The sequence below is a fragment of the Cuculus canorus genome, chromosome 1, assembly GCF_017976375.1.
Source record: "Cuculus canorus isolate bCucCan1 chromosome 1, bCucCan1.pri, whole genome shotgun sequence".
Lineage (NCBI taxonomy): Eukaryota > Metazoa > Chordata > Aves > Cuculiformes > Cuculidae > Cuculus > Cuculus canorus.
The window spans coordinates 32915908-32942886 of record NC_071401.1 but is presented as its reverse complement, the minus strand read 5'-3'; the positions used below and the strand labels follow the sequence as shown (position 1 = coordinate 32942886).

At 43.1% G+C, this 26979-nt stretch overlaps 1 protein-coding gene across 6 annotated transcripts in view; it reads right to left on the bottom strand.

Moving 5' to 3' along the window:
* ELF1 (E74 like ETS transcription factor 1) overlaps window positions 1-26979 on the bottom strand; it is a 93632-nt gene that overhangs the window by 66326 nt on the left and 327 nt on the right. Inside the window, exon 1 of one of the 6 annotated variants that reach the window (XM_054062655.1) lies at window positions 24723-24843. The exons of 2 other annotated variants lie outside the window; for them this stretch is intronic. The gene's annotated coding sequence lies outside the window, so the exon portion shown is untranslated. Of the gene's footprint in view, window positions 1-4109; window positions 4139-4193; window positions 4349-24722; window positions 24844-26979 lie in introns of those variants that run through there. 3 more of the 6 variants (XM_054062649.1, XM_054062663.1, XM_054062671.1) reach the window with 3 other exon arrangements.

The following is a 26979-nucleotide window of genomic DNA, read 5'->3' as shown; positions in this document are numbered from 1 at the left end:
GCCTCCACTAGAAACAAACCACGTCATCACATCCTTTGCAAACTACTCTTGTTAGCTCCAAAATTACCTAGTGCAGCACACGTAGTGTGCACAGAGAGTAAAAAAACTAACAGTACCCTTTGTCAACTTGCTTTTAACTTGAAATTGAGTCTTGTTGGAAGAGCAAGTTAAACATTAATTTTCTGACAGCGGTCAGCCCTGGGTATCACACGTTGTAAACATAGTTTCACAATCACATTTTGCTGCTTCTTTCCCTAGCTGCAATATAAAACTGAATAAACACCGAGATAGCTGGGAACTAATGAACAGCATAAATGACTTGATACAAAGCTCATAAAAGCAATGTAGCTTTCTCCTAACCTGTCAGCTTTATTAACTCTGAATAGATCCCATGAAAAACACAAGCAACTCAAGAGGAACATACAGCACAACAAAACACTATACATAGCCACAATATATTAATAACAACCAAGCTCACCCCTTTCTCCCAACTCTGAAACCCAGTCTCGTGTGGGATGACATACTTACTGAGCCATGTAAGAAGTCAAACAACTACCACACAAGAAGGTAAGTGAGGCAAATGCAGAAGGAGCTCGCAAATGAAGTGACGAGACCATTAGCACACCAACAGTAACCATTCGAAAAGCGCAAAACATTCTATTCAAAATAAAAAATACACTTGGTATATTCACAACAGAAATGTTGATGTTGAGTTAAATATAGGGTGTTCTAGAAACAGACTAAAATGTCTAATTATAGAAGCAGACAGTGACATTCAATCCATCTAAAACCAACCCTTTCCCACAGTTTCTAACGTATGCATTTAGTATTCCTATTCCCTGCAAATTATTTTAACTGCAATACTTTTCCCTCAATGCAGAAAGAAATAATTTCCGCACATAAGTTTGAGAATCAGAGGTTCTTTCCAGGCTAACCAAACGGCTGCCATTTTCACATTCAAACTTGAACCTAATTACAAAGTCACACCCGACCCAAGACAATCGATCTCTTTAAGGGCAAAAAAAACATAACCTGAGCTCTATCCATCTGATTCACCACTAAAGATAAGCTGGTAGGTAGTTAGGGCCTAAAGCACATCAAGGTAAGAATGCATAAACTTTAGTCCCTATCTAATGGGATCCTTTAGGCACAAAGGCTGACACAGTGGGAAGCTTTGCCGCAGGACCGGCCTATATTTAAGAATAAATCATTTTTACCTCTAGACAGATTAGCTCTCATCAAGGCAGGATGGTGAGAATGTCTAGAGCCTTTCACATGCCTGCTGCAGAGTTTTGATAAGCAGACGACTTCAAATTTCAGTAAGCACAGTCTCTGTCAACTACTTTATCTGTGAAGGAACATTTAAGTAAGATTTAAGAAAGCAACATTTAAATAAGATTCAAGAAAGCAAATCATCTCTAAAGCACATCAGCAGCATTACAAGGATAAGCACAGTAAATCACTGGCATATGGTAGCAATGTTTCAGTGCTTAAGGACCAGACCATAACCAAGGCTGGAAATCTGAACTCCACCTCCTGCCACTCCTGAGCTGAATCACTCCAAGGGGAAAGTCCTTGCTGCTTCTCACACACCCAACAAAACTCCAGCAAGTCACCAAAGCTGTCAGTGAAAACAACAAAATCTGCCAGCAAAGGCTGAGAAACTTCTGCTAAGGCTTGCACAAAGCAAAAGCTTGTTTGGAGATGAAAGCGTCTCCTCTGATAGAGAGGGAAATCCTGCATTTTTCTTACGGTCTTCTACCAGCTCACCTAACACAGCGCTAGTGAAATTCCCTCCCATGAACACAGCTGCGCTGAAAAGAGAGAAAAGGGTACACTTATATACCTTGTGTAGGTTTTTTTAATATACAGACGCGTCCAAAGAGCAGCAAAGCATGCCACTGAAGTCTGCATTTGCAGTAATATTGAAACATCAGGCTATACCAGGCCAACAACATTCTTCAAATCTGGGTGTTTAGGGTTTTTTTTTGTTTTCATTTGTTTGTGGGGGTTTTTCCCCCTTATTTTAGTGCCAAGATCACGGACTTGGCAATTCAATGAATTCAAGAGCACACTAGAAAACAGGCCCTTTTGTACAAGCAGGGATCTGGAAATAACATTCAAGCTAAGTGGCATCTAATGATACCACTTCCATGGCTCATCTCTCAACAACCACAAACTCAATCCAAACTGAAAGATCCCTGCCTGCCCCCAGGCAGGGAAGAAAAGGTTTGGGGACCTTTGAGACAAACACAGGTTTCATCTGTAAAAATCAGCAAAAACTAGCGCCATTTCCCTGTCCCTTCTAATCTACTTCTGCTGTCTTCTAGATCTGTTTAAGCTGTCCTCTGAAAGGCTTAGAGGTCTTTTTTCTAGCTCCACCACTGCAGCCCTGATACTTCTGTAGCCCTAGCACAATCCTTGGGTAGCAGCAAGAGACCCTGAACATGGCAGCTTTGCCTTCAAGTGCAATCACTCCTCTGCAAAGCCCTGCTCAAGAGAAAGCAGCAGCAGCTACTTACCCTTTAGCCCACAAAACGTGTTCTGCACAAGATAAGCAGCTGCAGCTTGGGAACCAACTTAGGAAAACTCAAGCTTTTAAGACTGGATGTCTCAACAGGGTCCAGCACAGCAGTAAGAAAGGGAGGAAAGAGGTAAGGTGAAAGAGGCTTTTGCTCTGCCAGCTCCAAGCACAGCAGACAGCTGTTGCCTCAGCCATAAGATCTTAAATTAATACTCATGATGAAATAAAAGGAAGATGCAAATACTGTAAAGAATCTTTCAGTAAAAAACTTAAATCACTAATTCCAAACTTCTTTCCAAGTGTTTCTCTCTGCAGTTTTATCATTTCATCTGTGAATTTTTCAACATAAAACAACGCACCAAATAAATCTCCCAAGCCCTAGCAAAAAGTATTGCTTTTAGAAAGAAAAAAAAAGGCAAAACAAAATCAAAAGATGGTAAAAGTACACCATACTGTAAGATGCAGAAGAAAGATTTGAGTAAACACTGGAAAGGATGAAGACAAGAGACAGCCTTAATCAAAACATGACCATCTACTTAATGGTTGCCTCCATTTCTCCCTCCCCTGAAACCAAACCAGTATTCAGCAAGACTCCATTATACTGCTCAGATATAAGCTCCATACAGTAAATTAAATCAGAAAGTATTCTGCATGCAACAGTTTGAGCTCCCTGTTATTTAATTTTCAGTAAGAACATATTGAACTTTGTTTCTCAGTTGGAAGACACATATACAGGGTTCAAAGTCATATACTCAGACAAAACTTCTAAAGGTGGCCTGATTTCAGTTCAACTATAAGCAAGGTGGAAACATTCATTTATTTTTCAAAACACCATGCTAGAACTCAGAAGTACATAATTAGGAGAATCGGGGTGGTTTTCAGACACTCAAAGTTTAAAAAGCAATTTTACACACCGCAATTACCTCCAGGTTTTTCTTCTCCCATTACAACTACCACTAAGCCTATTTTATAATTGGTCTGTCCCTCTGCCATGTACCATTGTCCTCATTACTACCATTTCTTCACTGTTTCCAGGAAAAGGCGAGTATCTTACCCATCTTTTTCTGCACAAATCGATTTAACACCCACTATTTTAAAACACCACCACAGTGGCCATCGCTGAATGAGACCGTTTCAGCAGAAACAGAACTGCAACTAAAGGTCGCAGGCGAAAAGAGATCCGTCTTCGAAACGACAAACCTGCCATTTTAAAGGCGGTCGGGACCACACCGGGCGGAAAACAGCGTCGGAGCAAAGGTGCTCAAAGCCCCTGTACTCACTACGAACACTTCGCCCGAGTTGCTTCGGGCCATACCCTGCTCCACGCTAGTCGGGTTCAGGGAAAGGCGGGTTCAGGGAAAGGCAGCTTCAGGATAAATACAACTCCTCTGCCGTCCCGTCAGCTGAGCGGTGGTCAGCTCAGCGCTCAGCCCGACACCGCTTCCAAGGTGAAAGAAAAAGCAGCAAAAAACGGGCTGTAAACCTTGGCAGCGCCCTTCGCCGGCAGGCGCCCCTGCCCCGAAACGGCAGTGCCACCGGCGGCTCAATTCATTTCTCCCTCCCCCAAGAGCGCCCGGCGCCGCACCTCACCAGGAGCTCGCCCGACGGCCGAGCGGAGCCGCTCGACGCGGCCCGGGACGCCACGTCCCCCTCCCCGGGGAGCACCTACCGCCTCTCCGGCCGCCCCGCGGCTCCGTGCAGCCAAAATGGCTCCTGCCGAGAGGGGGAAGCGGTGCCCGGGCCCCGGCCGGTGACTCACCGCGGGGACGGGCGGCACGGCGCGACACGCCCCGGGCGGCGGCCCCGCTCCGCCGGCACCGGCCCGCAGGTGGCGGCGGCCCCGCTCCCCGGGTGCGCCCACGGGGCGAGGGCTCCCTCCCCGCAGCCCGGCCGCTCGGAGCCCGCGCCTCGAAGCCCTCGCTGCGAAGATGATCCGAGGGCTTGGGCACCTCTGCCGTGAGGACAGGCTGAGGGAGTTGGGGTTGTTCAGCCTGGAGAAGACTCCAGGGGCACCTTATAGCGACCCTCCAGTACCTAAAGAGGCTACAAGAAAGCTGGGAACAGTCTTTTTACAAGGGCATGTAGAGATAGGATGAGGGGTGTGGCTTTAAATTGGAAGAAGAAAGATTTAGTTTAGACGTTAGGAAGAAATTCTTCACTATGAGAAATTCTTCACAGGTTGCCCAGGGAAGCTGTGGCTGCCCCATCCCTGGAGGTGTTCAAGGCCAGGCTGGATGGGGCCTCGGGCAGCCTGATCTAGTAGGAGGTGTCCCTGCCCATGGCAGGGGGGTTTAAACTGAATGGACGTTAAGGTCCTTTCCAACCCAAACCATTCTATGATTCTACGATCCCACCCGTGCCTCTTCAGCAGCAGTATTTACATAAACACCTTTCTGGGGAATGTCAGGTGTTTTCTGCCAATGCCATCTTGCTCATGCTAAACACGAACCCCAGAACAACGGGAAACTGGGGTGTTCAGTGAAGCACAGACACACCTCCCTCCACAGCCAGGCTTCCAATCATCCCTAATACATTTCCAATACGCTCTTTATGTTCTTCAAACAAATTCCTGTGCCTGACAAGAAACTGAAAGCTGCCCAGCGTGTAGATAGAGGCAACACAGGCATTCATGCAGACTCCGCAAACTCATCCAGCCCCTCAGAAGGCCTGACAGAAACTCAGTCTACAAACACAGTGTGAATGGCGAGGACAGAATAATTTCTGCTTTGCTTTAGTGGGAGGTGTTTAAGTGGCCAGGTTTGCAGGCTGGCACGTGCATTCATTTTCCACTGATTTCCAGACGGACAGAGTCCAAAGCAGCATGTGAGCCATAAAGGGAAGGCATGGCACAAAGACCCAAGGCCACGCAGACAACGAGGAACTGCTGGACAGGGAGCTGTGAGGCAGGGGAGAAAAGAAAGCAGCAGAGATGGCCTTGCAATGAGCAGAGAACACGAGTGAAAACCTGAAGCTGCTTCTAAGTGAACACATTGAAATCATTCCAAATATGATTAAGTGCAGTTGTCATTACCCCCTCCCAGTAATAATTAAACAATAATCCCACAAGTGGATCACTGAGAAAACTCGTTGTTTTATAGGCATTAATATCTCCAACTACTGGTTATGTTTAATAACAGAGAAGAAAATTTTCGGGTTACATCCAAGTAATTCAGTCCCTCTGATACCTGCATGGCACTCAAAGGCAAAACTGGCTCCTAGTTTATTGTTTAAAGAGCAGTTATCTGGGTATGATTTTATCAGATGTATTTTATCATGTTATTTTGCAGCCTGCTTTAGCAGAAGATATAAAGAAAAGAATCAGCAGCATGTTCTTTATGACTTACAGAATAAAGGCTTCAATTTAGTCACTATTAAAATAGCTTTTTTAGTATGTCTTCATTTGTATTTCTCAGTTGAAAAAAAAGACCATAGGGAAGAAACACCGCAATGTTATTTTAGTCACTATATATTTTCCACCTCTCACAACAGATGTATTTTCCCTCTCTCCAACAACTTATTTCTAATCCAATCTTATATCTTAAAGTATTTGTTCCTCGCGCCGCAAAACCCAAAATCATGGAGCACTCAAGGGAGAAATCTGACCTAGGTGCCCAGCGGTTACAAGGAAACTGTAACATTGGCACTGGGAGAGTGCCTTCTTAATTATTAAAGAAAGTCTAATAGTTGTGTTTTACAGGGGAAAAAAATAACAGTCTTATACAGGCAATCAACTAAATTGAAAAAACACTTTATAGTGATGTATGATCACAAGCTATACAAAACACCTCACTGTTCCTAAGCTAAATCTGGAAGCAGTATTTTTTTTTTGAAAGCAAACATAAAATGTGAACATATTCAGTGAAAGAGAATGCAGGTGGATGTTCATCCCTGGAACTGCATCAGGTCTCTCGCTAATCATAATTTTGCTTGCCTATTGCTGGGATGAGTATCTCTATGAAACTTAGATCATCGCTTGTCCAAAAGACATAACTAGACACTGACCAAAAGCGTGGCTTAAGCCAATTTAAACAGCTTTAGCCCTCCACTCCATCCCGGCTGTATATTCCTCGCACCAAGCTACTCCCTCCACCAATTCCCAGTGCAAATATTTGTGCAGCCGCACAGCATGGCAGAGGGTGGAACCCACCAGTGGAAAAGTTAAGGCTGCACAAATAAATAAGTAGTGCATAAAGCAATTTTAACATTGCCATTGGCCCAGGCTCCCAGAGAAACACATGTTAAATTACACCAGGAGGGGAGCAGCACAGCCAAGTGGGCCACACACCAGCCAGGGTGGCAGAGACCTGAATGTGGCTCCCACTTCTGCTGGCCTCATTCATAACCCCAAGGAAGTCTCTTCTCTTTTCACGCCCAAGTTTGGTAATCACTGTCCCTCCTTCTCAGCTGGTGTTGAAAGCTACAGGTCTGCAGGAGTGGGATGAGGTGGGTGGGATGGGATGCTTCCCAAGAAGGCACAGGAGGAGACCACGGCAAACTGCCTATACAAGGGACAGTACGTGGCTCTGAAGCTGTGCAAGGACAGACCAGAGAGACGCTCTAAAGGTATGCTGCCCCACATGAAAGACAGATACGTTTTAGTCTCATAAAATAGGACCCAAAGGGAGTTTTGTGACCATTTTCAGCTTTCATTTGTTTATGGGGCTTGGGGGAGAAGAAAATATTGTTTTGACAAAGGAAAGGGATCAGAAACTTTAGATTTTAAAGCTCTTTCATTTTCATTTTCTTGCTAAGACAAGGTCACCACACAAGAAGCCTAGCAAGACCCTATTTATGTGGGATTGCAAGGTGCTATTCCTAAAGCAGCTCAAGATGCTGTAACTCCTCTCCACCACTGCAAGTGGGATCCCACCACCATTCTCTCAGCTCATGCTCATACCACCAACTCGCATAGGCTCGGGGCCTCATCAAACTCTGGCTCAGCACTGGATAAAATTCTGATTTGAGGAACTTCCGTTTTGCATTTGTTTTTGTAGGATCCCAGTATCTCAAGCTTTACCACACAGTTGATCTCAGGCATCCTGGCAGGCAGGATAATTCCATTCACAAGCCTATCAGGGAAGAAGACCTGAGCAACAGACATGCCCAAGATGTATGTGTATGGGAGGACAACACTCAAACCAGGCTTCACCTGAATCCTGAGTTAGAATCCAAACTCCAGCATTTTCCTTTCTCCTTGTATACAACACCAAGAAACAGTAGGAGCACTGCTACAACATTTTAATACATCTACCATTGTGTTACTGTCCCAGTATTTGTGGACTGGCATCTCCCTCTGTACCACATAAAATGCAGACTGAAACTATCGTGGGTTTCTAACACTGCCAAATGCATAATGCTGTAAATATTTACACATTGGAGAAATTACATCAGGAGATTATACGGTTAATTACTCCTATCCCCAAAGGAAGTCTCTGCTACAGGACATTAGGTATAGAAAAGTTCTTATTCTTAAGTTATTATTCAACAGTTGTTGAATCAATCGTTATTAAGTCTTTATTCAACAACTTAATCACAAATTCAGACCATATACATCTGATATTTTTAAGATGATTGTTTGCCATCTACAAACCTCTTGCATTTTCAAAGATTTCAGTAAAAAAGCATCTCAAAGGAGAAAAGATCAGGGCTTCAGATACCTGGAGTGCAATCCACACAGCTATCAGTTCTTAATTTGCAAATTTAAAGGTACGGATCAATGATATTTTAGTGCATGCTGAATATAGGCTAAATGTACAGCACAATGAATTTGAGAGAAAACTGTCTATTTATTCACTGTGACGGTCTTCTAAACTTCAGTTCAATTACAGGAAAAGAAAGGTGGTAGTAAACAAAGCACATATAAACAGGCCATTGTTCCTTTCAAAGGCTGGGAGGGAAGATATCCTGGCCATCCTGCGTTTTATCGAGACTCCTCCAGGTAATAAAAGTCCCCTTATTTCAAAATACACAAGAATCTTTCACAAGTTGGCAGTCAGGAAACGCCCAAGCCTCCAGAAATTATGTCTTGATAGCAGAAGGAGCAAGAAAGATGTTTGAAATGAAATGGATTAACAACCGAGCACCAGGCAGCTTTAACTTCATCCATTTCAGGCTTCCAACTTTGCCTCCAGTGTTTCCTAGTGAAGGCAGATTTGGCAAGGCATCTGGCTTTGCCAGCAGCACAGAAACATCCCACAGAGCTACAAACCCTTGACCTTGTACAGCCTTGCACAAGCTCTTCTTGAATCACCTCTAAGGTGTTCCTAGGTCACATCTCAGAGATGACAACCCTCTAGGAAAATCTACTTATATAGTCCCTCTTCCTCACTCTTTTAGGTTCCTTCCTTACTCCATTTGTTAGGAGTTTGCCTCTGCTGGGAAGTAATGTTTCTCACTATTTCTGACAATGCTATAAAATGTGGTTATATCCTACTTCGTACTGACAAACAAGCTTCAGAGGGAAAGAACTGCAAAAATCCAGGTAGTAAATACAACTCCAACACAGGATATTCTCTGATTCACTTTCAGCCAGAGGCTGCAGGTTTCAGCTTCTCTCTGACACTTCTCTACCAACCCCAGCCACACTTTTCTCTCCCCATCCTCTCTTTGCACCGTTTCTGGACCATGCAGTACCTGTTAAACCTGCCACTGATCCCATGAAATACATTATTGTGGCAGAAAGCTGACTTGGGAGCGTGGGGAGCACTGGTTGCTCTTGAACCAGCTCGGAAAGACTGACAAAAAAATGCCAACAAAGGTCTTAGGACCTCCCTCTGTGGGTGGTAATGAACTGCTAGACTGGGCCAGCACCAGGGTAAATTTTCACTCTAAGACTCACAAGATTGCACAACAGCTGGGAAAAAAACTCTGCAGGCACATTACATGGGGGATGCTACAGGCAGAGAGAAGGGACAGAGGTGCTGCTTAACCCACAGCTGTCAGACCTAAGCTAGCTCTGTTCCACCCTCCCTCTGCATGCTACTTGCCCGTTTGTTTTGGCAAGTGCACTGAAAGTCATTTAACATCCTATAAATACACCCACCAGTAAGTGTGACAGAAGTCACATTTCTAAACCCACAGCTCTGAGGCAGTCACACAAAGAAAGGGGAAAAAAAAAAAAAAAAAGGACAAATTCATAGCCCATACTTCTCTCAGCGAGCTTTAGACCCCCCCAAAATCACCACAATCTGCAAATATTTGTAAAATACATGCAATATTACCCGGTTTTGTCACGCGACAAAGAGGAGAAATCATCATGCTCCACCTAATGGTATCACTAACCACATTCAGACAGACAGCTAAGGCTCCTGCATTCTGAAACCCAACTCACTTACAATTTGCTACTTCCCAGTTCTTCATTTTGAGTCACTAAACTGATTCAAAAAGGCCAACAACTCTTACATCATTAAATAGCATTTCCGGACTCTGTTCCAGCATGGGTCTTACCACAAATAAGGCAACTAATGTGAAGTAGACTGGTAGAGAAATATATTTTATACCAACAAATGGCTGACTCTAGCTGGATTTTACTACTTGAAAAGACAGTAGTTTCTGAAACAAGGCTGAAGATAGCGTAGTTCTAATTAACGCCCAAGTATAGCTATGCACTGTAAAAGTAATGCTATTTTATGTATAGACACCTCACTACAATATGTTTGTGGCAAACAAAGACAAAACGACCTCATTTTTATATGATAATTACTGGATATCCCATGAGAACCAGCAAGGGCATAGCAAAGTGATGATTTAATCCCAAATTCTTATAGTACGTGTACCAGCCCTGAAAATTCTTTAAAAACATAATTTAACATTGTACAAGGCTATACAATCCTGACTGCAGTAAGATTATGCTGGATTCTTGGCTTTCCAAAGGAAATGATCACCTGGGTGTACAGTTGGTTTGAAAGACAAGTGTTGGGTCGCCTATCTGTTTCTAAGGATTTGCATTCCAAAAGCAAAAACCTTTTAAGCAAACATGGGTTTCCTGCTACAGTGCAAGAAAGACACATGAAGTGAAATTAATAAATACTGCTAAAACTCAAAAAGAAGTATGAAAGAAGAGGTTAGATTTTCCAAGAACAAGAAATAATCTTTCCAGAAAGAAAGCCTGTCTTGATTCTTGAAGTAGCACTTCAAGAAGAGCACTGGACATCATACTAGAAGGTAAGCTTCAGATCCTGCCATTACACTCCTTCAAGCTGTGCTTTGCTCTGGAGTCCTTGCAAGGATAATTTTTAAGAATACAAGCTCAATCTGAAGCTATTAGAGACGTTACTAAACCAGCAATGGTAAATTTAGCCTTCGTTCTTTTCCTTTCTTAAATACACAGAGAAAATCAAGTCCAGAACTATTTGTAAACGTATTGTCCTATGTTTTTGTTTTGGCTTTGATGTCAGAAGACTGTAATCCCTGATATAAGACAGAAAAAAAACTATTGAGCAAATGAACAGAAATACATACCATGTGAAACTATGCTGCAAATACACGCAGAAGAAACATAAAAGCAAGGACTGGGTCGGTTTTATACAGTCAAACAGTGGTTTCTTAACTGGGACACTTTGTGGCTGGCTGAGGAATCCTCATTAAAAGGCTGTAACTATATTTTTCCTCTTCTCATTCTGTGAGTCACTTATTACATGTTTGGATGTTGCAACACATTCATGAATAATAAACACATACGGGGAAGAAGGGAAAAAAAACAACCCAGTGTTCACATTGGATTTTTTAATGTTTGTATTTATCAGTATAAAAACGAAATCAGTAATGAAGCTGAAATTTGTAGAAGTTTCTATGCGAGGAATGCTATTAATCACAGACCAAGTATTTGGTAGAGCCAGAGACAAGCACATGGATATGCACAGAAGTTACAGCATAGCAATGTTAGCATTACTATTATTGTTTGGCCTTTATACAGAGAGAGAGGATAAGGGAAGGGATCATAATGTTCTCAATCAAACCCTCTCCTGAGGGAGAACAGCCAGGCACCGCCCTTTGCTAGGCAGTGCTGGACCCAAAGCTGTACTTCTGCAGCTGCTTTTTTTTTTCATTATTAATTTTCTTTTAAAGGCTAGGAGTTAGGTTGCAGAGACTGCGCAGCCCCAGAAAGTCAGCCATGCTACAGGAAATTATTGTTGATATCGTGAAGAAGTAACAGGGAATTATTTATTCATGTCTGTATTCTAGACAATAACAAAGAGCATCTAGCATATGCACGTCAGGGTGTTGCTGCAAGGTTTTCCACTGCTCCAGTCAGATGGAAAACCGTTTGCTTCTATTCCAGTTTTTGTTGTCCTTTCAATCCCACCGCCGTAGGCAGGCCCTACTGGCTAGCCTGTACACTTGTGCCGATTCCCTGTATGGATGCAGGCCAAATTTATGGAATTAAAGGAAATCCAGATAAACATCATTTTTAGAAAAATGTTGAGCTAGAGTTCCACAAATATTTTAGATGCTTATGAGAATGCAACAGGGTATTTCTGCACTGTTCAGGATGTGAACACAAAGGAAAGGAAAGTGTGTTTATTACTGCTCTTACAGCTGCTCTAATTAATGGAAAAAGATAAAAGTGCTAACTTGTAGAAGCGGAAGAAAAAAAGTAAGTTGTGCAAACAAGTAAGCTCATGCAAGTGAATCCATTTTCCATCACAACTCATTCAGATAGAGAACTGGCTATTAAAAAACAGTTAGCTAGAAACACGACTGGATTACTTGCTTGTTCAGGAAGCGATCAATACTTTTAGTAGTAGGCTTACCTATCCAAATACATGCTACATTAAACAAGTGAATACACAACTTTCGGAGAAGAGGAGAAATAAAGACTGCAGGACACAAAAAGGAGGGAAGTCAGGGAGCACGAAGCTGCAGGGAAGGTGAACTGACTGCTGGAAAGCCAACATTTTCATCTCTTCGAGACACTTCAAGTTGCACAAACAGCAGCCTTCCATCTCTACACTGAGCTTCGGCCAGGTAAGCAGTCCTACCAGCAAATCCTGTAAGATTACAATCCTGTGGATCGCTCCAAGAAACCAAACCATCACCTCTTCTATTGCCACTTGCCCATAAAAACAAGGCACGGTGAGCAGACGTAGCCTAGAAAATACCATGGCACACACGCAGAAAGGCTCAGTTCCAGAGAGAATTGCTGCTACTATGACGTGTTTTCCAAAAACCTCCCAGGAATCATCTTTCTTGACTCTGTGGTTTAGGGAGCACTGAAAACAAAATCAGGAACCTGAGGCTAAGAGAATGAGAGGACATTATGGCAGGCATGGTTTCCCAGATGTTTTTTTCCCCCACTTTCCACTAACAGAGGTCATCCATTTAGTGGAGGGAGCTAAATATTCTCCTTGAGTAACCAGTTATAAACAGTACTCTAAGAGCTCCACCCAAAGTACTATTTATACATTTATGTTTAATATATTTATAAACTTATGTTTATTATTATTATCTAATATTGTAAATTTAGCATTTTTGTATAGATGTTTCACCTGAGAGCCCATTTGTCCTGCATTTACTGAGGGCCCCATCGACTTCATAGACATCTGTGCTCTGGAAAGCATCCCACTAGCCAGAGAGGAATGATTTCAACTCCATCTACCATCAAGAGACAGATGAGACCTCAATTTGAGGGCAGAGTGCTCACATCCTATGACAGTACCCTAAATTCTGAAAGTTGCATCTACTTCTTCTCTGTGATCAGTTTTATTTCTTGAACTCTCATTTTCAATGCCCCCCCTCTTTAGCAGGGCACCTTGGAAATGTATTCCAGCTTTGCATATCAGCGAAAAATATACTACTTGTGACTCCAGTCACAGAAATCTTACAGTATTTTAGGCACCGCTGAAGAGTTATATCAGGCTACTCTAATTTTAATATGCAGGGTAAGAATAATTAAAGTAACTTTTCAATTTTCTCCTCCAGAAAGGAAAAAGAGTAAAAAAAGGACTTTTATTGTTTCATCAGTTGCTCCCATCCTCAGGCCTGTTGGTTTAAAGATATAAGACCCTGCTGCTTTGCATGATCTAGGAGCAGCTTTCTCTCTGTTCTATGGGAAAAACTAAGTGCCCTACCCTTAACAAACGTCCTTTAAATCCTCTGTCACTAATCCTTAATTGCATGCATCAGGCTGCTGCTTCCCTAGATCCCAAATAACTTACGCAAAGGCTGTGGTTCCAGGTGATTCTAATATTTCTACTTACTTTCTAAAAATACACTGATTTCCCTTCATACTACTCAAGAAAATTACATTATCCAGTGAGTGTTATCAAAGCTACACAGGCATATCAGTTGTGCACCATTCCAGCAGAAGTCAGTTGTGAAGGTGCAGGAATTATGCAACAAAGTTGTACAGCACGTTGGGAAACTCACCAAATGCCAACTAGCAACACCAGATAGCAAAGAGAAAAGATACCAGCTGCATCATTAGGAAATGCAACTTTTGCATTTTTGAGGTGAAATAGCAGCTGGATACCACGCAGGGAGGGAAACAGGAAGGAGGGAGCATCACAAGCTTTGGATACAAGTACACACAAAACCCAGCTCTTTACTTATAATGCCCAGCAGCAATTCATATTTATAGGCCGAAAAGAGCAGGCTGAAGATGTGCAGGCTGAAGTTAATACAGCAAAGACCTTTTACTCCAAATAGACAAAACAAAACAAAAGAATGTGGAAAACAACACAGTATCATTAAGCAGTTGTGTTGGCTCAAAGATTGTTTTCTTCCACGCTTCTGTATTTCTCAAAATAGGGGGTGGTGTAATATATGGTATAAATAGATGGCTTTCTCCTTTCTAGTTTTACTTAACCAAAGAAAATCATAACCAGGCTCTTACCTCTATGCCCATCAGTCTTCCACCTTATAGAACATCATTACCGGCGTAACCACTTAAGTCTTAAAAAAAGGTAATGACATTTACGAACACAAGGTCATTCCTCTTGCCTTTCTATCCAAAATGATCAAAAAATGCTGCACAAGCAGTTCTCCAAATGAGATTTGACTGCCAGCATTTCTGGAAGAGATGACTTGTGTTAGGTGGGGCTTATTCCATGAATGGGAGTGAAGAAGATAGGATGGTCCCACTCATTACTTCATTTGATGTTGTATTCAAAACGTCCCCAAAGTCAAGTTGCTAAACTCCTATACATTTTATGGGATAGGACAAAATACACAATGAAATCCTTCCCGATTTGGACCCATAAAGCTGACCATGTTTGGACCCATAAAGCTTCAATTTTATGCAAATATTGTCAAATGTCAGTCCAAGCTACTCTTGAAAGGGTAAAGCAAAAACAAGACCACAATTGACATATAATACCCTCCAGATAATTTAAATATGCTACTGCAAAGCAAACAGAAATAAACAAAACATAATCATGGTAGGTACAAATAAACCATTAAAAATTGGTTAACATTTTGACTCCCAAGTATCGAGACTTTTCCCAAAGTCATAGAGAGTATTCATATACGTATGGTGTATATATACACCCACTGCATGGTGGTGTATACAGTGTAGTATATGGCTATACATATATTACCCAGCTTCTGGAATGCCGTGAAACCATATTCAGAAAAACATTCCAAAGGAATTATGAGGTGATGCGACTGACAACTCTCAGTTAACATGAAACAGCTTGGCTGGACATTTTCACTTCTGTATTCCACTTCCTACACATTTCAGCACACTCACGTTCAGTTTTCTTATGAAGCTCTTCTTTGAGACACCACTCAACATCACAGAATCACAGAAGGGTCGGTCTGGGTTGGCAGGGGCCTTCAAGAGATCATCCAGTCCAACCCCTTGCCATGGGCAGGGACATTTTGCACTAGATCATTTTGCTCAAGGCCCATCCAACCTGATTTTGAACACTCATTCATCCACACCAGATAGAGCGCATTTTCCTCGTGTTCAGTAAAAGCTAACATATTTTTCTTAAAAAGGATGCAAAAAGATCTGTCAGTAAACAACTGTCCACACACTGATTTGGGTGAAAGGAATTTAAATTTCTCACTATGGATAATGAATTCAACTCAACGTTCTTCTGTATGCACTGATCTAACTCCCAGTTACTCTATAGTACTTTAAATTACATCGATTGTATCAGCAGGAGTATTCAGAGTTTCTTTTGCATCTCTTTTTCCTGGTTCATATCCTGACAGTTAGAAGGCGTAAAATTCTTGGGATGTATTTTTTTTTCCATTTCCTTCCATTTTGCTTTACCTAACTCTCTTTAATTCTCAGCTTTCTTCCCTATTCCTCAGGCATATGAAAGAACATTCAAGATTATGTTTTAGAATGAAAGAGAAGGAAGAATTTGGTTTGGGGTGGCAAAAGCATAGATTCATCTGGTTTTAAGCCACTCAAGTTGTGACCATGTTCCAGACCGAATCCACATTGACAGCTGTCATCTCTTTCTCTGCTTACCTGGAACTGCTAAGTAGTTTATTTTTTTGGCAGATAAACCAGAATACGTATTCCAAGAAAGGATTTTCTGCAGAATGCTGAAGAAAACAAACTTCAGGATTTTTATTTCTTTCTGTCTTCAGTTTACTAACAAACTGAAGAACATGATTTAGAAACCTGACTGGATAAGAAAAAGGGAGCATACACACAAAAAAGCGCCAGTATCAGCGGCAGTGTTCATAAAGCCACCTTCCCACATCACTCCTCCAATTTCTTTAACACAGTACCCATACTCAGTGGTTTCCCTAATACTTCCCATTTAGAATGGCTTCCTCTGCTAAAATGCAGTCATTCTGCAAACACTGAGTGCAGTGCTATGCAAAAGTACCAGAACATATTTTCTCCTTTAAACCATCCTTGCACACCAACTTGTACCTACTGAAACATCTATAATAAGACTACTGCTCAGTCTGATAACAATATATAGGGAATGGAAACTTAAATCTGAACATGTACATAACTGATCCTATTCCATCTAAAAAAAAAAAAAACCAGATTTTTTTTTTTTGCATGGTTGTCCACTACTTCTTAAATTAAAAGCTCCAATGAACTATGCAGTCTCTAACTATATTTAATGTCACTATATGCCTTGAAATCAATCTGAAAGAAGAAAAGAGAGTACTAGCAAATTCAGAAAAGTAAGCAATATTCTTGACAGGCATTGAGACAAAAATATAAGACCGAGAACACAGCCCGAGTCTTAAAATATGTGAAGAAGTACACGGTATTTATCACCAATTCTCCATAATAAAGGCAATTCCCTGCATAACTACCCGTTTTCTTCAGGAAAGCATGAAACAGGCCATTTTCTTTCACAAACGTGTGCAGATTTAGGGGAAAAAAAACCAAACAAACCCACACCTAACTAGTGAAGACAACGAGGGAGACTTGTACAGTAACAGCCTTTTGTATGACTTGACCTTCCAGCTGCTCCTCACACAATAATCATAAAACAGAGACTACGAACCCCGATTTCTGATGCAGTTTTTATTTCAGAGGGACAAACCACAATAGCTACAAAAGTTAACGTATTGGTTTTCTCACAGAACAAATACGGAGACCTCTTAAAAAAACAGCATCCTGAAACCATGCTGTGACCATTCAGCTGTCTGACCTCTGCTTCAGTCTGCCCGAGAAACTACTTCCAGAGGCAAAGCAAGTAGCTAGATCAGACTTCAGGTAATATATTTACAATAATTCACAGTGACTGAAGTACATAACAATGCAGTCAACCCCTCAATGCCTGAAAGAGTACAAAAATGGTAAAAGTATACCAGTAAATTTGATCGCAAGGCGCTGAAAAATATTTCACAATAATAGATGTGTCCTGGAAAATTTTCACAAATAGTCACTTGCCAAGAACATGAAAGTATATTTCTGGCTCTCACCATCTTGGCTGCAACATTTTTATGGTCAGAAGCCAATCATTCATTCATTAAAATATTACACCTGTAATGGTTGAAAAGTATTACTGTGCTGTAACATAAACATCTTAAAACTGAATTTGAAAAAAATCATAATAAATTTTTTTACAAACTCTAAATCTAATAACCCATAAAATTAGTTCAACTAGGAAAACCTAAAAAAAACCTAGCAGTTTCTTTTGAATCGCTCAAGATGAAGGTTTCACTTGAAAAGGCATGCAGTGAAAGACAGCTGCACAGAGCAGACAGATATCCAAAAGACATAAGAAAAAAGCTCAGCACTACTTCAGAGGAGGCAGGCAGGTGCTGGCAGACCTGGTCTCTACACACAATTACACGTGGGTATGATTTACAATTACATGCGCTCCCAGAAGGAAACATAAGTGAAAAATGCTGGCACAAGTCTGCCGGCATAAGGCTGGAGATTTACAGTTCAACAGGCTGTGAACACGTCCCATTTTCACTATCTCCACAAACACACCAGAACTTCCTCAACCTACCCTCTCAGTAGAGAACCTGCCTCAGTTTTGCCACCCAAGCTCCCCAGTCATTTTGACTGAAATAAATCTACTGTTTAAACCCACTAAGTTAAGAAAAAAATCATTTTGGCAGAAACAGAAGGGTTCCCACGTTCAGCTGGCAGATTGGGGTGTGGCAGTAAATGCCAGCAGAAGATAAGTGACAAGCTGCTGAGGGGTGAGCAGTTGAGAAGAGTGACAGCCACCACAGCCATGGAGACCCAGTGCACCTTGTACTTCTTACACACGCCACAGACCTGTTCATCCTTAGGATGCCCGTGCAAACCACCACTTCCAGTGAGAGTGAGAAAGCCAGCACCTTCGCCTGCACAGCTGTCCTTCAGGCCCAGCATTTGACTTAGAAGGTGACTGCAGCCAGGTCAGCCACTTCAGGAGATGGTGCCATCTGGCTCTTAGGTATTCCTCTTCTGTGCACGTGCAAGAGCAGACATGCAGGGAGAACAAGGAAAAGTACTGTGCAAGAGCTGCCTGAAAGTCAACCTTGCACTGAAGTTATTTTTCTGAGGCAGCGTATCTATTTGGATAAACTACTGCTAGAAATATTTAAGCACTGGACTTTCTTCTGGAGCTTGGTAGCGGCTTCATTTCTGTTGCATTTATCTGCACCCCATGATGCAGAATAGGAGGGAGGAGGCTCAGGGTCCAGACTGAGGTGGTGTTGGACCTCTCTGTCTCCCACTGTCATTTCACCCAGTACAACCGTCTGCGTGAAGACAAGGAACGGTTTTCCTTAGGCTCAAGGGGAAATGTATTCTGATGCATGAATTAATTCAGTCATCCGTGCTTAGTTACTCAGCTGCAAACTTTTGATATTCAAATTAGTTATCTCCTCCAAAATACTGAAGTTTCTGAAACTGTATTGGACCATAGTCTTTTCCTAGAAATTTATCACTCCTTAGGTAAGACATTATCATGACGTGTTGGATCAGTCAGTGTTTGTACAGCTATATAAGAACATTACATACTGTTATCATCTGTTTTCTGACTAGTCTTGCTGTACTTTTACCCACAATACTACTTCCCCTGTCAATTATCCTAAAAAAGAAGCAACCCTATGCCACAGAGTAGCATAGCCTCCTCACCTCTTCAGTTGATTAAACTGGTGACAAAGTATGCCTCTTTTACTTTCCCTCAAAACCAAACTATCTGCTTTCATTCACTGGACCAACAAGAAGAGACCATGCAGTTTCATTGAACTCCTTCCCCTCAACAAAATTAAAGAGCAGAGAACAGATGTCAGGACCTGGTTCAATCTCCCCTGCCCAAACAATGTCTCTGAAGGTCTGCAGCAAGTTGCAGAATCCTTGAACTTTCGCACCAGCAGTTCCACTTCTCAGTGACCAGCTCACATCCCCTCACGAAGACCTCAAGCACACCATAAAAGTGTCCAATACACACTTAAAGTGCGAGCTGCCAGAAACAACACAGCATCTCTCCAAGCAGCAGCAGATGTTGAAACAGAGGCTGCAGCAGCAGATACCATGTCAGCAGCCTTCTGTCAGGACTTGAAGCATACTTGGTTTCCTACCCAAAAATATGATACATAAACGAATCACAGAACAAGAGTCAAGCAAGCTAAAACACCTCACTAAATTTCATTGATGCCTGTATGACCAGGTACTTCAGACTCTGTAACTGCTTAATGTCACTGTTGTATTAACGGAGGAAAAGAAGACCAAAATATCACACTGCCTAGAGTACACGCGTGAATCTGCAATAGCAGATTTTAACAGGTAAAAATATATTTATGTATAAACACATAAATAAAAGAAAGAAATCAAACTAATTCCAGGGAGCAGGCAAATCCAGATGTGCTGGATTAGGGACTACATGGGAAGTTTGCACACACACTGGCGGTACAGAACAGTACATTTAAGAAAAACGTCTAACTCTTGACTATCCTGATTAGAGTATCCTGATTACATTTGGCACTGATGAAGGGGAAAAACAAACAAACCTGGCAGAGAACACAGCCCTCCTACTGTTTCTAGCCTTTGTTAATTTGGTTGTCTGGATGCATAAATATCCTACACACACACAGTTTGTGCTGTTAGCCATACCAACAGTCAATTACATAGCTCAGTTGTTAACAGTATTATGTTCAAATCTGATATGCCCCTGAGATGGACACAATTCTGTAAATTTTAATCTCAGTCTAAAACACTTTTTCACTTCAGAGCCAGCAAGGGAATAACTCTAAACACTATGAACACAGCAAGGTGTGAAGAGGCGGCAAACTATAACCCACGACTGCACTTCCAAAACAGACATTATGTAGTGATACTCATTATTATCATGATATCAACCCAAGTTTTATCCAACTACTGGAACATTAAAATGGGCTTCAAATTTACTGTTGACTCTAATTTTGCCATTTTCTGAGAAGGCATTTATTAAACAACCCAGCTGGAGCTCCTAAAAACTGAAAACATCCAATCTAATTTGTCCTTCATTATCAAGTTGGATCCTGTATCTCCTAGAAATCAATAGCGCATTATCATTAATTCCAATGAACATAGTGATGAGCACATGGGCCAAACTGTAGAAGGCTGTACGCTCATTTCTTTTCTTAAACACATAGGCCTCAATAAGGCAGCCGAGGAAAGTGTTCTTAGAAATCATCTTTGAGAGGAGTACTTTAGTACTTATGCATTTCCAAGTAACTGGAAATACTTGTATGCATGTTTTTAAGAAGTCTAGAGATACTGATTTATGAGAACTTAGACTCCTCAAGTTTCAGTTCTTCTCAACAGGAAAACTTCCAGTAATGTCATGCTGTATAGAAAATGCAGTTTGTTATCTTAAAACATTGATAGGATATAAAAATGCCCAAATCAAAACCACCATGTGAAATGTTGAACATCAGACCTTGGCATTCTTTTGAGTACCATGTGCCCTAGAACAGGTGCAATAAAATACATTTTCTACAGAAAGAAATAGTTTAAGACTTGAAGTATACATATTCTAGTTCACACGCCAGAGAAAAAAATCCATCTGTTTGTTATACTAAAAAGAATGAACTATGGAATTATAAAACATCATCTCATAACTATCTAGGCTCAAGTGCAATTCCCACGCCAAATTAAACCTTCAGCTTTACTGTGAAGCTGCCTGAGAAGGAACACTGCAGGCAGTGCTTCAACTTGACTTGAGCAGTCAGCCACACGCCTCTAGGGCCTGCCTGCAGCAGGAGATCTATGGAAGGAGAGGCATGCCCAAAAGACAGCAAAGTGGTGAAGGGAAGAGAGTGCTTGGAGGTACCATGAGTCCTCAGCAGCTGACTCCTCAATAGTGAGCACCATCCTTGCCTTTCTAATAGCAGGGGAAGTTTCATCAACTCTGAATACAGCTATCAGTATCCCGAGCAAAGAAAATCAGCACACCAATGTGCGAGCATGAGGGGAGTTGGTACTGACAGAAATAAGTAAGTGAGGAAGGGGAGTATGCGATATCTTGTCTCCAACTGCCACCAGATGTTGATGCTCTGGAGGAAAGTGAATAGCATACGGTAATTAATCATTACCCCTGAAGTCAAATTAGGCACCAAGAAAAAATGGTCTTCCTGACTCAAGCGAAAACCAGCCACGTTCTGAAGCACATTTTATTATGATCTTGTCCAAGGTAGCAACTTGTGCTACAATACTCAGAAAGCACTACAAATAATCCTGTTTTCCCAATCCAGAGAAGAACGTAGGCTAACAGAGCACAGTCCTTCCCCCTTCTACACACTGGAAATGTCCTCTCCCAAAGCACACCTTTAAGAAGGAAACCTCATCTCACTCTAAATACTCCCAAGAACAGCAAATCCATTACAGTGTATTATTGCCATGAGTTGCTACTTATTATTTCAAGGTACAACATATCCAACTGCAGCTCCTGAACACTGGATGCCTCAGTAAGATCAAGTATTTTCCTTACATGTACAAACAATATATACAGGCATCATTTCCCCTCTCTGTCTCTTCTGAGCTGAATAAACTATACACTCTTCACTGTGAAGCTTGGTTTCCAAACCCTGGATCTCTTTAGTCACTGTGCTTTTACTAATATTTCACATCCTTCCTCACATGTGAGCAGCAAAACCAGACACAGAATTCCCATAATGCCACAGTTTCCTATTTCTGTGCACTATTTATATTGTTATACAGCCAAAGACCACACTTCAGTCACAGCATTACAATGAAAACTCCTGTTGAGATGATTCTCTGCACAAATTCTTAAGCCTTCTTTCACATTACCAGTTTTAAGACAGTATCCTATCCCGGTGGTGTAACTGCATTTCTGGTTCCTTTGTACCTGGCTGCATGAAAAATGCCTTTTGCTGGATGCTAACCATTTAAAAAAGCGATTTGGAATACGTCGTACTAGTAACTCATTCCACACACACAAAACTGCACATCATCTGCTGATAATGATGAGGTATCTTCACAAAAACCGTGAATATAACGATACTAAAACAGCCTTACATCAGGATCCAGCCCCCAAGGGACCCCACAAGAAACAGCTGCACTCTCATAGACAAAAGGCACGCCTAATTCCTGTCTAAACTAAGAAAGATTTATGAAGCAACTTTGCCAATGTTTGTGGTATTTATTCCACAGTGACTCTGTGGCACAATTGTTTTAAACTCACACTTCGCTGCAGAGTTAATAGATTATTACAGACACAATATAGGGTGAGTCTTTCACAATAGAACAGTTGATGAATAGCTTAGGAATTTGGGAGATGTGGTTTTTTACAATTCAAAACGCTAGGAAGCAATCTGCTCTAGCTCTACTGTAAATTGGTCTTTAACAATTGTTAAGTCATTCTGAAAGATTCAGAGTGAGTAAGCTCTGGCTTGACATTTATATCAGAGGCTTCATTTTAAAGTTTTCAATTTTTCAGCCAGGAAAACAACAATGAATAATGTGAGTAAGGAAAGGCATTCATACGATTAGCCAAAGAGTTTTAGGTTTGATTCTCTATTGAAAAAAATCAGTATTGATGAAGCCTGTAGCACCACCTATTAAGCAGCTGCTGAACACAGTGCAAGATGCTGCTTCCAGCTGCTTGTAACTTGGCCAGACTTTGACTGGGTTGAAATTTTCCAAGTTGAATGTCTGCCGCAGGCTAGATTTTGTTCCATGTGTTGTAGAGGTTGCCTCTGAGAGAGGGGTGCAGGAAGAGGCAGATGGCAATTCAAAGAACTCAGCCAAAATACTTCAGCTGTTCCAGAACAAGACCAAGGAAAATGCCGTCTTTCAATATTAATAGAAATCTTTGGTAAACCTGGAAGAATAATGGATTAATGGAAGGTTAATAGTGCTTCCAGTTCTGAGTGACAGATTCGAAATCTGACATGAGGGCTGGAGCCACTGTATTGGAGCTACTCCTTTTGCCGCCCTCACGAAAAATCCACTTACATTTGGTCAAATATTTAAAGACAAATTACATTTTGTGTATTTTCAGTAGGTATTCACTGGGCCACATTCACATTATTCTCAGTTTCTCATGCTGATCAGATGACATAGGCCATCCTCACAGCAATAAGCAACTTATCCCCCAGTATCCACGCAGGACTGGGCTGCAAGTCAAATAACAGTGTTCCAACCCAGAGAGCAGTGACAGCCTCCAGGCTTTCCACCAAGGTGCTGGTGCAGGCCTCCAGGCGTTTGGGATATGAGCAGGAGTCCTGCTTATCTTTTCCCTGTTCTACAGGTCTTTGCAGCAACACAGACCACAGCCATGACCTGCCACCACTGGTTATCCTCAGAGAGCTCCAACAGCAGAGTCCCAGGCGTTACATTGGGAATCCACTTCATGTAGGATGCCAACATGATTACACTACCCTAGGCTGCTTATCTGCTTTACAGCTCTTAAGGGAAAGAAAACCTAGGAAATTACACACAAAAAGCAGTATTAAAAACATGATTAATGCTGCAGAATTTAAGATTTATTAGAATTAAGTGGCCTACAATAATTAAAACAATCTTCTAGTGCTTACACGCATGGAGTGCAGTCTCTAATTGCCACTGACCTGGTCACATATCTTTCCCCATAGAAGCTTTGCTATAATTAACACACAAATTCCTCTTTTTGCCCTTGTTCTCTAGAGTATCGCTACACACTTTCACACCACAAAGGGAATAATTTCTTATTTCTCAGGTTCTTTTATGGTTCTCACCACTATAGTAATCTGTAAGATAAAGGATATTGTTATCCAGGTTATTTTAAAGATGGGAAATAAATATGAGAAGATTAACACAAAAAGCTACAGACACAGAGTGAGTAATTCCAACATCCGAGATTTGTATTTCTAACATGCTTAGACCTACAAAACTTGCTCTGTACCTCAAGAGCCACCAGCCATTGACTTTTGTTCCAGGTGAACGAGTTCAGCATAACTGAAAGCCAGTTCCCAGGGACTCAGGCCAGGCACCCAGAAAAAGCAACAGCCCACGTGTGAAGACCTTTACGTGGAAATCCTACAGGAAAGGCAGGGGTTGCAAAATCTAAGTCTCCAGCCATCTCAGGCATGGAACTGCCTTTCCCTCTGCCTCACCCATGCCACCTCTCCTCGGTGCTGCCCAGCCCGGGGAGCTGTTACACCTTGGTGGATGCACCTTTGGTTCATCACCAAAGCTGGTCTGGAAGGACACTGGCAGACTGTGTCACAACAGACACCTTTATTGCACACAAATGAGCCAAATGAGCACTTTGCTTTGCAAACTTATCAACAGGGTAGGGCTCGGCAGGGCAGAGAGGTAGTAAATGTAAAGAAGATAGAGTACCTAGAGATCAGCTATATCCACTGGGTGGCAGGCGTGTTTCACGGGATCCAGATATGTATCTAGACAGAGGTACAAAAACTAAATACCGTGCTTCTTCCTCATCTCAGAAGCAGCAATTGAACAGATGCAGACTGAAAAAAAAAAAAACCCATAAAAATCCCACAGAGCACAGTTAACATATTCCACCTTCATTTTAACACCAGCTTCTTCTCTGCAGTGCTGAGCCCTTCAAACTGTCCTGGCACTTGATGGTCTGAGCTGTATGGACGCGCAGTGCCCCGCGTCACTTCTGTAGGTGGGCGTCCTAAAGCAAGGCAGCAGGAACCTTGGAAAAGTCTTCAGAAAGCTTCTCCTGCACTAATCACTGTGTAAGGAGCAGAGCAACGCCTCCAGAGGCCAAGACTTTAAAAAGTATTTCCCAACTTAGCAAACTTAGTGGGGGGAAAATTTTTTTGGACTAACAGCTGTAAATGTGTCCATGTGCATAAGCAGCTAAGTTTTCAAGTTCAGAGAAACATTTAAAAAAAACAGTATTTTCCATGGATCCCCACTTCACATCTAAGTAGAACCATTTCAAAATTCGCTTAAAAGACGTCTCTGGAGAAGAGGCTGTGGACCAAATTTCAACCCAGTGCATAGTTTTATAATCAAGTTGTAAACTACATAAAAACTACACTTATAATGGAAATGCTGACAAACGCATAACTACCACAGTTCGCTATGACAGTCTGACCACAAGTCCTCCTTCAGGAAAATACAACATTTACCTCCCCTCTCCTTTTTTAAGGCTGCTCCGTAGCAAGCTAGGGCAGGGGGTGAGGGGGGTGGGTAATCCACACCAGTGCCTCTGCCTTATGAAAGCTGGGGAGGGACTTTTTACAAGGGCATGTAGTGGCAAGATGAAGCAGAATGGCTTTACATTGAAAGGGGGAAGATTTAGATCAGACATTAGGAAGAAATTCTCCATGATGAGGGTGGTGAGGCACTGGCACAGGTTGCCCAGGGAAGCTGTGGATGCCCCATGCCTGGAAGCGTTCAAGGTCAGGTTGGATGGGGCTCTAAGCAGCCTGGTCTGGTGGGAGCTGTTGGAATTGCGTAGGTGTCTAGAGGGGGTTGCAACTGGATCATCTTTAAGGTCCTTTCTAACCCAAACCATTCCCTGATTATGAATTTAAGCGACTTTTACCCCACTTTTTTCCCCACACGTTGAACGAGCCACCCCACGGGTTTGCCATAAACAACCAGAGGGCCTCTCCAGCCCATGACTCACTCCACAGGCTTCTCCGCCCTTGCACGCCAGGAGGGGGGCAGCCGGGCCGGTGAATTCACGCAACACTCCCGCGGCCCAGACGGGAATTAAATCACCCAGCGCTCCGGGGAGGGTAAGGAAGAAGGAATGGAATACAAACCAGGTGGGGCTCGATTCGCGAGGCGAAGAAGCGGCTGGGAAGGGTTTTCTCTGAGGCTCCGCAGCAGGGGAGATACGAACCCGCCGGGTCCCGGGGCGCCTCAGCCGCGCGCGCGAACCCCCACCCAACCGCAGAGGGGCGCGCGCGCCCCAACAGCCCCGCGCGCGAGGGGGCGCGCGAGCCGAGCCAACCCATCCACCCCACCCCCCCGCCCATCCAACCGCCCCACGCGCGGAGAGGCGCGCGCGCGCCTCCAATCTCTCACGCACATACAGACACACACCGGCAACAGCCTCGCGCGCAAGAGGGGGCGCGAGCCACACCACCCTCTACCCCACCAGCCAACCGCCCTCCGCACAGACGGGCGCGCGCGCCTTCCAACATACACCACCACCCCATCCAACCGCGTCCCGCGCCCCCGCCAACAGCCCCACCCTGCGCGGGAGGCGCGCGCCTCCACACACACACACCGGCAACCGCCCCACGGGCAAGGGGGCGCGCGCGCCAATCCTGCCCCCAGTCCAACCGCCCCACGGGCAAAGTGACGCGCGAGCCAACTCTCCCCCCATCCAACCGCCCCACGCGCAGAAGGGCGCGCGCGCGCTTCCCATCACACACACACGACACACAAACGGAGACGGCCCCCCCCGGCAAACAGCCCCACGCGCGCGCCCACTTCCCTCCCCCCCCCCCCCCCGCGCGGAGGGACGCGCGCGCCTCCAATCATACCGTCCCCTGTGTCGTCGTCCCCCCCCCGCAAACAGCCCCCGCGCACGGGAGCGCGCGCGCCCCTCCCGCCACCCCCCAGTCCCATTCCCACATTCCCAGCCCCGTCAGCGCGGAGCTGA